The sequence below is a fragment of the Heteronotia binoei genome, chromosome 14 (assembly GCF_032191835.1).
Source record: "Heteronotia binoei isolate CCM8104 ecotype False Entrance Well chromosome 14, APGP_CSIRO_Hbin_v1, whole genome shotgun sequence".
Taxonomy (NCBI): Eukaryota; Metazoa; Chordata; class Lepidosauria; order Squamata; family Gekkonidae; genus Heteronotia; species Heteronotia binoei.
In genome coordinates this window covers 3464734-3479661 of record NC_083236.1, presented here as the reverse complement: position 1 = coordinate 3479661, position 14928 = coordinate 3464734, and the positions used below count along the sequence as shown (strand labels likewise).

At 39.3% G+C, this 14928-nt stretch overlaps 1 protein-coding gene across 1 annotated transcript in view; it reads left to right on the top strand.

Moving 5' to 3' along the window:
- LPCAT1 (lysophosphatidylcholine acyltransferase 1) overlaps window positions 1–14928 on the top strand; it is a 154825-nt gene that overhangs the window by 6705 nt on the left and 133192 nt on the right. The window lies entirely within an intron of this gene.

The window sequence follows — 14928 nt, the reverse complement described above, 5'->3', positions numbered from 1 at the left end:
GCTGTGGGGCTTGGCTGCTTTTTTCAGCGGCCAGCCGCCAGGCCCCAGCTCTCTCTCTCTCTCTCCTGTTTGCTCTCCCTGTCACTTTCGCTGCTTCCTCTCTCTCTCCCGTTTTCTCTCTGTCGCTCTCTTTCCCCTGCTCCCTCTCTCTCTCTCTCACTTTTGCCATCACTGCCTCTCACTCTCCCGCTTTCTCTTTCTCTCTTACTTTCACTGTCGCTGCCTCCTCTCACTCTCCCGCTTTCTCTCCCCTACTCTCTCTCTCTGTTGCTTTCGCTGCCTCTTGGAGCTGGTGGGGGAAACTGGCGGCTTGGAGGGATTGGAAGCACATAGACTTGTTGGAGGGAGGTGGGTGGCACACAAAGAGGGTGGCACGAATCTCAGACAGGGGAAGCAGCTTGGAGAGGTCCTCAGGTGCTGTGAAGAGGCCAATTCCAGCAGTCGCGCGAGTCTGGTGGCTGGAGCACAGAGCGCCTCCGGGACACAATACTAGGTGGTGCAGGGTCCCTGTGTGCTTGCTGGGGCAGTAAAGCTCGTAGCAGAAGCTTTTCAGCTCATTGCCTGCAGAAGGAACAGAGGCTTGGCTCAGTAGCTCTGCTGTGTGATTGAGAGAGCCTTGCAAAGCAAGCTCTCCCTTCCCCCTTCCTTCCCAAGGGAGAAGCCTCAGCCAATGGAGAAAACAGATTTTGCTCTGTAGCTCCTGTGCGATTGAACAAGCTTTGCAAAGCAAGCCATTATGCAGAAGGAAGCGAGAGAGGGAGAAGGAAGCAGAGGACAGTCAGTTGATCGGGGGCTTAATAGAAGCCCTCCGAGGGCCTGATTCGGCCCCAGGCCACATCTTTGACACCCCTGAAAACTATCTTGTTTCTAACAGGACCAGCCTCCAGTAGGGGCATAAAGGTAAAAGCCCTCTCTTGTCCTTGGCAGCTAGTATTCAGAGGTATACCAGATCTGAATATTTTGTTTAGGTAATATAGCTATAGATGATTTTGTTCCCCATAATCCCCACTAACACTTAAAGCATCTTGTCTCTTCACTACAGTTGGAAAGCCAGCCTTGCAGTAGCAGCAGTCAGTGATACTTGTACTCAAATACTAGAAAAGAACCTGTATATACAAATGCAATAGTACAGGCTTGCTAGGGTGGAAAATGAATGGAGTGAGGTTTGGTGTATTCCAGAATGACCTTGAACTCATAATAATGGTATTATCTTACACCAGCTCCTGCAAAGTGCTTTTCGTCATTGTTTAGGACAAGCAAGGAAAATCTGTATAATTTACTCTAAACGGGTGCTCTTCATCCATTTGCAACACAAGTCTGTGTTTGTGCTATTATTAGGGGTCTGCAAGAAAAAAACATTTTTTTTCCTGGATTCGTGTATATTGGCATTAATTGTTGGAGATTTTCCAGACTGCGTGGCTGTGGTCTTTAACATTGTGAGACCTGACTTTTCGCCAGCAACTGTGAGTGGCATCTTCAGAGGTATAACCCAGAAAACTGGAGTTCTCTCTGGATCAAAGTGAGAAGAAAATGGTAGGCAAGTAATTTATATCTACTCAGGATGCCGGGGTAGGGTTGAGTCATTATTTTGTAGGAGCTTCCCAGGCTGTGACATGCTAATGGAGGAGCTTTCCTGAGGAGGTTCTTTTGTATATGGATTGACTATTGAAATTCTAATCTTATCTGTAGTGCTGTTATAAAATGTTGAAGGAAACAAGAAGTGGCAACACAGTATTGAACAGCAAAGAAAAACAAACAACTGTGTATGCAAGAAATTGTCAAGTGCGCTCATTTCTGGACTGCATTTTACTATGTAGAGAGCACTTCACCAGCTCTCCCCCATTATTTACAACCCAGAGGGCACGTAGCAAAAAACATCTGACCCTGGCATGTTTATGCTATAGACTGGCAGTTAGTATCTCAAAGCGGCCTCCCCCGCTTTCACACAGACAACCTTTATCTGTTCACAAAGAAGTGTGAGAAGGTTTATGATGTTTTCAATAGCCTAAGATGCCTTAGTAATAAAATAGGTTGTTGCTTAGTAACCTTTGAACCCATGACTCAAGTATGCATCTGTAATGTAATCTTTGATGATATCCTATATAGCAACTGTGTAACTGTTGGTACTCCAATACTTATTATTTCAAACAATTTTATTAGTAACATATGGTAATAAATTTCAATTTCTTACTTCATTAATAATTACTTTTTTAAATCTATCCCATATATTACTTTCTACCCACCCCTCCCCCCGTTACTTGACCCCCACCGGTGTTATATACTTAAAATCTTAATATTAAAGGTACCCTTAATTAATAAGAACCAAAATAAATATCCTCCCTCTTGTACTTAGTCATTATCAAAAATTGTCCAAAGTCCTTTTATTTTCCACTCTTTTTCTACTTATCTTCTGAACTTTTTCCACTCCATCTTAAATACTTCTAAATCATAGTCTCTTAAGGTCCTTGTTAACTTGTCCATTTCATTCGATGTCATAACTTTTACAATCCAATCCCATTTCTCTGGAATTTTTCTTGCTTCCACAACTGTGCATACAATGTCCTAGCAGCTGAGAGTAAGTACCAAATTAAAGTTCTATCTTCTTTTGGAAATTTTTCCATTTGTAATCCCAACAGAAAAGTCTCTGCAACTTTGTTAAATTCGTATCCCAAGATCATAGAAATCTCTTATTGAATCATCTGCCAGTACTTTTTCGCTCTTTCACAAGTCCACCACATAAGGTAGAAAGAACCTTCATGTTTTTTACATTTCCAACATCTATCTGGCATCTTATTGTTCATCTTTGCCAACTTTTTAGGAGTCATATACCATCTGTACATCATCTTAAAACAGTTTTCTTTAATACTCTGACATGTTGAGAGTTTCATAGAGTTTTTCCACAAATATTCCCATGTGTCCATCTGTATTTCTTTATTTACATTAATTGCCCACTTAATCATTTGAGATTTCACTACTTCATCTTCCGTAGACCATTTTAAAAGTAACTTATAGATTTTTGAAATTAATTTTTCATTATCTCCAAGCAGAACTTTTTCCATTTCTGTTTGTTCTCGTATTATTCCTTCAGTTTTAACATTGCTTTCCACCAAAATTTTATTTGTTGCATTTGAAACCAATCATACTTATTATTCAACTCTTCAGCAGTTTTCAATTCTATTTTACCGCTTTGTATTTTTAATAATTGATTATATGACATCCCTTTTTCCTCTCCTGTCTCAGCTGTTATTCTTATTACTTCTGTTGGCACTATCCATAGTGGTTTTCTCTCATCGCCATTTTTCTTATACTTCATCCAAACATTTAGTAGATTATTTCTTATATAATGGTGAGAAAAAAACCCATCCGACTTTTTCTTTCCATAGTACATATAAGCGTGCCAATCGAATTTATTTCCATGACCTTCCAACATTAAAAGTTTTTTATTCAACAGCGTCACGCAATCTTTTATCCACACTAGACAAACTGCTTCATGATATAATCTTAAATCTGGTAGCTGAAATCCTCCTCTTTCTTTAGCATCTGTTAAAACTTTCATTTTAATCCTTGGTTTTTTCCCCAGCCCATACAAATTCTGAAATCTTTCTTTGCCATTTATTAAATTATTTACTGTCTTTCACAATCAGAATAGTTTGAAACAAATACATTATTCTCAGCAATATGTTCATCTTAATTGCAGCTATTCTACCAAGCAGTGACAAATTAAGCTTGTTCCATTTTATCATATCTTCGTCCATTTTACGCCATAACTTTTCATAATTGTTTTTAAACAAATCAATTTTCTTCATTGTTATTTCCACGCCCAAATATTTTACTTTAGGGGTAACTTCACATCCCGTTAATCTCTGCAATTCCTTTTGTTTACTTACTTGCATATTTTTACACAATTTTTTTTACTTTTCTTTATTAACAAAGTTCCACCAATTCTCCAAAATCTTGTATTTTGGCTAACAACAAAGGTGTTACTTGCATAGGATTTTCATTTATAAACATTATATCATCTGCAAATGCTCTATATTTATAGAAAAATCCTTTAATTCTCGTTCCTTCAATTTCTTCATCATCTTGTATTTGCATCAATAAGATTTCAAGAGTCATTATAAACAACAATGGTGAAAGCGGACAACCTTGCCTTGTACCTTTGCTGATTATCATTTCTTCTGTAAGATCTGCATTTATACATAACCTTGCACGTTATTCAGTATAAATTGCTTTTATCATTCTTATAAAGTTTTCCCCCAACTTTATTTTCTCCATTACTGCAAACATAAAGTCCCAATCCAAATTATCAAAAGCTTTCTCTGCGTCCGCAAAGAATAATGCAACTTCCTTCTCTGGTTGTCTTTCATAGTATTCTACAATATTTACAACAGTTTTAATATTGTCTCTTATTTGCCTTTTAGGGAGAAAACCCGCTTGGTCTTCCTTTATAAAATTTATTAGATATTGCTTAAGCCATTCTGCTAAGATTCTTGTATATATCTTATAATTATTATCAAAGATTTCAGGTTTTCACGGCTGGTAACATCATTAGGGTTTGTAGAATCTTTCGGGATCAAGTGCCGTGTTCTACTGGAGAAAGTTTTCCTACCAGACATTTCGTTCTCAACAACCATCTTCCTTATCTTCAAACCCCTTCCAATGCTCCCAGCAATTAACATGGAACAATGGTCACATTCAACAGCCAGTTTCCTTATCACTACCCTTCCAGGAAGCCCCACCAAACAATGGGCACATCCACAAACCAATTGCCCTTTCATCACACCCCCTCCAGCCTAGAAATAGCAGCTCTCCAGCAGCCCTGGCCCCACTCAATGCACAGCAGACAAGAAGGTCTGAGCGCCTGCTCCGGCTGCAACGCCACTGAGGATGTTCTCCGCAGCTGAGAACGAAACGTCTGGTAGGAAAACTTTCTCCAGTAGAACACGGCACTTGATCCCGAAAGATTCTACAAACCCTTATAATTATTGTTTAATAATGAGATTGGTCTATAGTTCTTTACATTAGTGACATCTCTATCTTCCTTTGGAATCAATGAAATTACTGCTTCCTTCCATGTATTTGGTATTTTCCCATTTATTCTTATCACATTCATTAATTTTTGAAGTTTCCAATTTTCATTGCATTAATTGCTACTTCAATTTCTATTTTTTCAATTGGATCATTCAAAGCTTTTTCCATATATTCAGTTAAGGGTGCTATTTTAATCTTCTGCAAATACGCTTCCATCTTTTCCTTCTTTACTTTAACACCTTTAAATAGTTTAGCATAGTATTTAAAAAATTCTCTCTTTTATTCCTTCTTGATCTACCATCTCTCTTCCATCAGCCACAGTTTTATTAACAATTTTACTTTCTCTCTTTTTCTTCAATTGCCAGGCCAAATGTTTTCCAGGTTTATTCGCTCCCTCGAAAAATTTCTGTTTTAATTTCTTCAAATTCCATTCCAATTCTTTATTTAACAGATGTCTCATTAGTGCTTGCAATATTGTAATCTCCCTTATAATTTTCTTTTTTCCTGGCTTTTTCCTTAATTCACCTTCTTTTTTCTTAATTTCATTTTGAATGTCCAACATCTGTTTATCTTTTGCTTTCTTATCTTTATTATTCAATGTTATTAGTAATCCTCTCATTACTGCCTTGTAGGCATCCCATACCATCTGAAATTCTATATCTTCTCTGTCATTTACTTGGAAATACTCTTTGGTTTCATTTTCTAGAGATGTCACTATTTCTTTATTTTGTAGTAAATCTTCATTTAATCTCCATCTTCTTGACTTTTTCAACATTGTAATCCACATTATTGGGTTATGATCAGCTCCTATTTTAGGTAATATCTCTATTTTCTTTGTTATAAGTCCCAAATCTTTAGTACCCCACAACATGTCAATTCTAGAGAAAGAGCTATGTCTAGCTGAAAAGAAGGTATAGTCCTGTACTTCAGGATTAAACTTCCTCCATATATCTTCCAAACTCTCCTGTTTGACCAATTCAAAAAAAGACTTTGGCAATTTCCCTTCTTTATCATGTTTTTTCTTCCCAGATCTATCTATCGTATTCTGAATTGTTCCGTTAAAGTCCCCTATCAATAAAATTTGCTCATAGGTCACTTCATCAAAATGTTGTGTAATATTTTTAAAGAAAATGTCTTTAGCACCGTTTGGAGCATGAAGTCCCAACAACAACTTTTTTTGGCATTCAAAGTAATTTCTACTGCTATATATCTTCCACCCTTATCTTTAAATACCAATTTTGGGTCTAATTCTTGTTTAATATAAAAGACTACTCCTCTCTTCTTCTGTTCAGCTAATGTAAAAAATTCTAGTCCCAATTGTTTATTCTATAAAAATTTATAATCCTTTTATCTAATATGCACTTGCAAACATAATATATTACAATTTTGTTTTTTTATCCAATGAAATGTTGCCTTTCTTTTTTGTGGTGAATTTAGTCCATTTACATTCCAAGATATCAATTTGTAATCCATCATGGTGCAAATTCTTTATTTTCTTCATAAAATCTGTGCAGTTCCTTTGTATTTGTGATTGTAATCCTTTTCCCTTGAAGTTCAAAGCTCAAACCTTCAGGTATTATCCATCTATACCTCATTCTATTGTCATGTAGTTTTTCTGTCAATTTTTTATATGCCTTTCTGTCAGTTAACACTTGTCTTGGCAGTTAAGAACATAAGAACATAAGAGAAGCCATGTTAGATCAGGCCAATGGCCCATCCAGTCCAACATTCTGTGTCACACAGCGGCCAAATATATATATATATATATATATATATATATATATATACACACACACACACACACACACACACACACACACACTGTGGCTAATAGCCACTGATGGACCTCTGCTCCATATTTTTATCTAACCCCTTCTTGAAGGTGGCTATGCTTGTGGACGCCACCACCTCCTGTGGCAGTGAATTCCACATGTTAATCACCCTTTGGGTGAAGAAGTACTTCCTTTTATCCGTTTTAACCTGTCTGCTCAGCAATTTCATCGAATGCCCACGAGTTCTTGTATTGTGAGAAAGGGAGAAAATTACTTCTTTCTCTACTTTCTCCATCCCATGCATTATCTTGTAAACTTCTATCATGTCACCCCTCAGTCGACGTTTCTCCAAGCTAAAGAGCCCTAAGCATTTCAACCTTTCTTCATAGGGAAGGTGTTCCAGCCCTTTAATCATTTTAGTTGCCCTTTTCTGAACTTTCTCCAATGCTATAATATCCTTTTTGAGGTGCGGCGACCAGAACTGCACACAGTACTCCAAATGAGACCGCACCATCGATTTATACAGAGGCATTATGAGGACTATTAAGTTCTTTCTTAATTCTTACTCTACTGCCTCCCATTGTCAATGACTTTTCAAAGTTTTTATTCATGATTTTTCCCACCATTTCTTTTGTCATAAATCTTATGACCACATCTCTAGGCAGATTATTCTTTTTTGCATAGAGTGAATTTACTCTATACATATAGTCATACATATTTCTATTCCCTTCAGGATCTTCCTCCAACAATTCTGCAATTATTTTTATTATGTATTCTTTCAAGTCTGATTCTTCATCTTCAGGTACACCTCTCAGACGGATCTGAGTTTCCATCAGTTTGCAGTCATGAATTGTCACTTTTTCTTGTAATTTTAACAAGGTGGAGTCATGTGTTTTCACTCTCTTCCACTTCTTGTACTTTCTTTTGTTATTACCACAGTGTCATTTCTGAGATTCTCTATTTCTTTTTTTAATTCTTTCTTTGAGTCCTCAATATCCTTTCTTATTTTTTTTTAGAGGCAGTTATCATTTCTTTCACCCCCTTCATTATCCTAGCTTCCATTGCATCTAATTGGGCTTGCGTTTTCTCTATTGAAGCAGACTTAGCAGGAGTTTGTTTTGGGTCTGACATATAAAAGAAATAAAAAATTTTAATATCACCAAATTAAATTTGAACCATCAGATTTGATAAAGTGAAGCTTGCCCTTTCCAATGCACCCAATTTCGCTGTCCTCTGAGCCTCCCAGGCTCAGATATTAATGTTTAAAGTTTTTATTTCTCCCAAAATGGCAGTCACAGCTTTTGCTTCACTTTAATTTTTTTTCCTTTTTTCCCTTTTACCAGTTCAAATCTTCTTATCTACTATCCAACAGTAGTAATTTTTAATTGCCAAATCTGTTAACTCCACCAATTTTTAATGTCCCAATCACTTTAAAAGCCATGTTAAAACTCAGTCCTCCCAACAACAATGGCCACTGATGTTTCTCTCTGGTATTATAATCCTAGAGTAGGCTGTTTGCTTTGTTGATTTCCTCCTTCTTCCTCCAATACTTCCTGCTTTTCTTGCCTTCAAATCTCGTTTCACTGGTAGAGAAATCTCACGATATCTGATGTATTTCCTGTGTTGACTGTGAGAACTGCAGGTCTGTGATGATGGTGCTGCCTCCTCAACCACAGATAGACTAAACAATAAATTCCTTTCTTCTTTTAACACTCTGTCTTTTAAGATTACAAAGTTCAAATTTAGCCCCTTATCTTCTTCTCCTTTCAGGCTTTCAGTATTTCCAGCTCCCACCTTTTACTTTTGTTTTGTTTAACTTTAATTAGTCATGGAATGAAGAGATAGCAAATAGTACTTTTTTCCCGTAGTTTATCCAAATCAACACCAGTCCTTTGCAGATTACTAGATGTTTAAAATTGTAAAAGGTTTGGATCCTGCCAAGCTTATGCCAAATTGATCACTCTGGAAACTTCTGCAGATGATGAATATGCAACTTCTTTTCGGAGATCCCTCAAAGCCTCAAAGAGCCCCCCCACCCCGGGACTCCCTTTCAGCCAAGGCAAGTCTCCTCAAAGTATCTGTGCATATCTTGGACAATTCTCTAGCTGAGAAATGTAGGCAGAAGGCATTAATTTGCCTTTTACTACCCTGAACAGAAGTGCCAGCCTGCCCCCATTAGGGAAAGCAACTCAGCTCGCCATTTTTCAACCCCGGAAGTAGCGGTACTCCATTACTTATGTCCTTGGTAAAGCTCCTGAGTTTCTTGCAATAAACATATATTTTGAATCAAAACAAAAGGACTCTGTTATTGGGAAATATTGGTACTTGACATTTTGGGAGTAATCCCATCTGGGGACTTAACCGAAGTTGGAAACTTTCTAACATGATGGCGGAGAGAGCTCCAGATAACAAAGAGGCCCCGGACAACCCAGAACTGCCAGTTGGCAAGGATCAAGGACCAGATACAGTCCCGAGTCAACCTCTGTGGCATATACTCAATGCCAGGAGGCTGACCGGGAGAGGGTCCCCACTGCACATACAGCGACTATTCATAACCCCAAAGGATTGGGGCCCCAGAAGGTCTACTAGCCTGATGGATGAAGCACCAGCACGGAGGGAAGCAATCGTAGCGCTGCCCCCCCACGCACACGGATGGAGGACAATAGCGAACAAGGCACATCCGAGGCAAGTGGGGGCGACAGTCGAGAAGACCGGGGTACCAACCCAATCCCAGATGAGGAAGAGGAGGAACAAGATCCGACCAATGGGACTTCCGCCAAATGATGAGGTTTGAAATAATGGAGATGACCAGAACTCTCAGGGAGGAAATGTGAGCAAACAACGCCTTCATGACTCAAGAGGTGAGGAGGCAGTTCGACCGTGTACTGCAACCACCAGCGCCGGGGGGGGGACAACCACAACAGCCCCCCCCCCAATCTCAACAACTGCAGCAACCCCTTCCACTGCCGCTGCAGCAACCCCAACAACCGCCGCCACCACCGCACCCAGTAGACTACAGTAGGGGCCGAAAGTTGGATGCCACCTTCGACGGGGACTCCGAAGAGGTGGAATACTTTTTGATACAAGCTAACAGCTTCATGTACTACTGGGGGCACACCTTCCCCGATGAGTTCAGCCAAGTGGATTATTTAGGATCCAAACTGAAAGGGACTGCCAAGAGATGGTATGTGAGCCTCTATGAAACTCAAAGCCTGGAGCTAGATACGGTGGCAGCGTTCCTGCGGGCACTACTGCCACAGTACAAGGACTCCTTACAAGAGACCCAAGTGCTGACGACCCTGCGGGACCTACAACAGGGGGCCAAGGTGGTAAGAGAGTACGCAGCTGAGTTTCGGGCCAACGCCACCAAAATACGGGCAGAGTTGCTCCCCTTTGCAGAATATGGTTATAATAGCAGCATGGCATAGCTCCACCAAATCTTCCCCCTTCCTGGTGGCGAATGGCTATGAAGGGAAGCCCTTCCCCCGGTTACTGGGAGAACCAACAGCAAAAAGCCCATCCACCTTCGAGCAATGGTAAAGGAAATTGGGGAAGGCCTGGAGCAACATCCAGGAAAACTTGGAACTAGCCAAAGAGGCATAAAAAAGCATTATGATAAGCATCATTCACCTGCTTGGGACTTTAAAGTGGTAGATACAATGTTTCTATCCACCAAGAACTTGCCGTTACCACAAATGTCTAAAAAACTGGCCTACAAATTCTTGGGACCGTTTCATATAAAATGTGTGATCAACAATGTGACTGTAGAACTAGAATTGCCAAAATTGTTTAGTAAGATACACCTGATTTTTCATTGCAGCTTACTTCGAAAAGACCCTGGAGCGACACCCTGGCACCCTAGATCAAAAGCGCCGGATCCTATCCCAGTGGGAGATCAGAATCACCATGAAGTAAAAGAAATGTTAGATGCTAAGCTGAAGTGGGGTGTCTTATACTTTCTGTTTAGGTAGAAACATTTCTCAGTGTCCCATGACGAATGGGTAATAAGTTCAGATGCGAGGGCCCCAGCATTAATTAAACAATTCTATGCTAAATATCCATCAAAGCCCAGAAGGGGGGCTTAGGGGGGGCAGTATGTCAAGCGCGCTCATATCTGCACCACATTTTATTAAGTAGAGAGCACGTCACCAGCTCTCCCCCATTATTTAGAACCCAGAAGGCACATAGCAAAAACAGCTCGCCCTGGAATGTTTATGCTATAGGCTGGCAGTTAGTACCTCAGAGGCCTCCCCCGGTTTCACACAGACAACCCTTATCTGTTCACAAAGAAGTGTGAGAAGGTTTATGATGTTTTCAATAGCCTAAGATCTTAGTAATAAAATAGATAGTTGCTTAGTAACCTGTCAAGCAGCTTGTTTCTTTATTAGTATGCCTGTATTCTCAACTGTGATTCTAATGTGTTGCACATCAAAGCCATGTAACCTCTTCCTTAGTTGTCACTAGTAGCAAATGCAGGAATGTCTTCTTTGAAGATAAGGCCTCCTGGGACACTTTCCCAGGCGCAGACCTGGACCCAGGATGTTGCTAAACCGCAAGAATAGATAAACTAGCAAGCATGTGAATTTCACACGCCTGAGTAGGAATTCCTAAGCTATCTTTGATGTGCCCCTTAAAGCTAGTATTCTAGAGTTAAACTGTATCACTTCCAATCTGGTGCCTACCCGAGCACAATGGATTATCAATAAACCAATACTTTGTTTCAAAATCAACGGCTGGTTATTTTGAGATCTGATGCTTTGAACCTGTGACTCAGATATGCATCTGTAATGTCTCTCTCTCGGCTTAACTTCGCGAACGAAGATTTAAGAAAGATGCAGTAGTCCACGTCTGCTGCAGGCTCGCTGGTGGCTGACAAGACCAATGCGGGACAGGCAGGTCCGGCCACAGTGGCTGCAGGGAAAAGTCTGATTTGGGGTTGGTGCTGTAGCAGTACGATTCTTCTTCAATCTCCTTTTGTCCTCAAGACCAGCTATGCATGTGTTCTCAAAGAAAGAGACAGCCTGGTGGATGGTGTGCCTCCATGCTTGCGATCTGAGGCTAGGTCAGACCACTGGTGATGGTTTATGCAACAGGTACCAAGGGATTTCTTCAAGGAGTCCTTGTACCTCTTCTTTGGTGCCCCTCTATTTCGATGGCCGGTGGAAAGTTCGCCATACAGGGCAATCTTGGGAAGGCGGTGGTTTTCCATCCTGGAGATATGCCCTGCCCAGCGCAGCTGCATCTTCAACAACAATGCCTCGATGCTTGTAACCTCCGCCCTCTTGAGGACTTCAGCGTTGGTCACAAAGTCACTCCAGTGGATGTTGAGGATGGTGCGAAGGCAGCGCTGATGAAAGCGCTCAAGGAGTCGCAGGTGATGACGGTATAATACCCACGATTTGGAGCTGTAGATGAGGGTTGTCAACACAACCGCTTTGTAAACATTGAATCTGTAATGTAACCTTTGATGATATCCTATATAGCAACTGTGTAACTGTTGGTACTCCATTACTCCCAAGGCTTATGTCCTTGGTAAATCTCCTGAGTTTCTTGCAATAAATGTATCTTTTGATTCAAAAGAAAAGGACTCTGTTATTGGGAAATACTGGCGCTTGACAGAAATAAACATTATACAAAATCTATTGGTTTCTGTGTCAATTTCTGTACAATCAGAGATACCACATAACACAGTAGAAAATGAATTCATTCATAAAGGAATGTCCCACTGCAGAAAGGAGGTAATACAATTTCATAAATGAAGTCCAAATTCATATATCACAGTTCATATAAGACATACAGCCTTTATAAATTCTTCAATAATTTCTACATGGAATCCTGTAGTTGCCTGAAGAAGTTCGGCTCCAAAGGTAAATGTGCTCCTTATGTGTCAGTTGATACTTTATAGAACAGATTGGCTCTAGAAAAAGCATTCTAATGTGAAACGTGGTCCTGAGTCAACTGACACATAAGGACTTCATTTATGAAATTGGACTACCTTATTGTTTCCTGGAAAATGGGTGGGAAAAGCAAAGTAGTTACCTGGACTTCACATTTGATTGAAGCCAGCAACAGTCTTGCAATTTGCAAATGCATTGCAGTGGTTGGCTCTAAGACACTACAAGTCTCTCTAGGGTGCTTTTGCAATTGCTGCTGAGATGCCTCTTTCCCCTCCCTCCTGTTGCTCTGGAAACCAGAGCAAAGGGTGGGAAAGGGCCCTAAAGGAGAGAATTGAAAGGTAACTTTGTAGCTCTTTAAAGTTTAATCCTCTCCATCAGCAGCTGTTCTGTGAAGTAGAATAATTTTGGATTTTTTTGGTTATCATCTATATTGATAGCCAAATCTAATTTGTATTTGTTTTAGAAAACATGTCAAGAATACTGATAAAGTATTTTTCAGGTATTTATTTGGCTCAGTTTGTATCAAGTGTACACCGCTAGCTATGTAGGAGTCTTATTTTTTAGACCTGCAGTTTTGTCCGAGCTTTTTATTGGACATTATTTCCGCACTTAATTTATTAATATCTTTGAACTCCAATGCAACTTCAAATGCACCCAACTAAATTTCTATTAAACATTTAGTCAGTTAAGCATTTTTGCAATGACTAGATTATCTCTAGTCTCTGTGGCAGTTTTAGTTAATGCAACTTGGTTTTCCCCCTATAAGCCTGTTGTTTGGTTTCATGAGATGATGTGTAGCAGCAGTCTTTACTTTGGTTTTCCAAGTTCATTTGCCAATATTGATAATATCAAAGGCCATGCTCTCATTAAATTAGCTCCAGCTTGAACACCTACTCTGAAAAGGGAGGTGTTCCTTGTTATAAGCTACACTGTAGTTATTTCCTTATTCTACAAGGTAAGCATTAAGGTAATACATATCTATATTTATGGACAGGTATGCTGATAACAATGTTTGTGTGTGTATAAACCATTCATGGATTGCAAGTTTAGATACCAGAGTATTTTGCAGAAGCATTTCAAATATCTGAAATTGTAAAGGAAGAAATCTCCCTGAACACAAAAAGGACTGTCACAGGAAACATTATTTTTACTGTAAGAGTACTAATTGCTGTTGATAGCAAGCAAAAAAGGGGCTTTATTAGCAGGGTGATGGGAATTGTAAAGGTTAGACAAAACCTTTAATAAGAGAGAACTTTCATTTACAGTTCTTAATTAGTAAGACCCAACCTTCTGTTGGACAGGATTTGTGACAGTTCTAAGTAAATTTTCACATATAGAAGGCTTGATGGGCAATCAGATTTGTCTTTCCTCTCAGTTTGTTGGTGGAGAATTTTTGATTGAACGTATTGTTGATTGCTTCTTAGCTATCTCTCTCAACTATCTAGAAAGCTCTGCCAGACAATTTATTCCAGTAGCACTGATTTTTAAGAATATTTGTTAAGAAATCTGAGGAAATGAATTTTGCTCTAGGAATACTTATTTATTTACTGCATATTAATGTATTAGCAATGCAGGTTGCACTGAAAAAGTTTGATTTGCAGGACTTTTCCATTGTGAAATAAAAAGACTTGTATGATTGTACTGGATGACCATAGCTTAGACAAAATACTGATAGTAAGAAAAGTTACGGAAGATCCTGTATGTATTAGGCACCCATATTGTCTAAAAATGGTGATACGCCTTGTGTGTATTTGTGTTTTTTTTTTTTTTTTGAAAAAGGCAGGTTTTATTGAACATTTCACAAATCCATTTACAAACAGTTCGAAGAACAAATCTGATCCCGCCGCATCCTCCCCTTCCACCCCCCACCCCCCACCCCCATCCCCAAGGAGCATCTAGGTAATATCTAATACAGTTCTAATTTCTTTAACTATCTAATTTATTTATCCATTGATATAACTTATTCCAAGTCCTTCTTGATTCTTGCAAATTGCCTCCTCTTAATCTAACCGTAAGGTTATCCATTTCTGCAGCCTCTAACATTCTCTGTACAAATTCATTTCTGGTTGGTATTTGAGAATTTTTCCAGTATTTAGCGTAAAGAATTCTAGCGGTAGTGATTATATGTAGTAGAAGTTTTTTGTCATATTTAGTTAAATTCCCTTTACATACATTTAGTAGGTACAACTCAGGTGTATGACAGATGTTAATTTTTAATATTTTCTGTG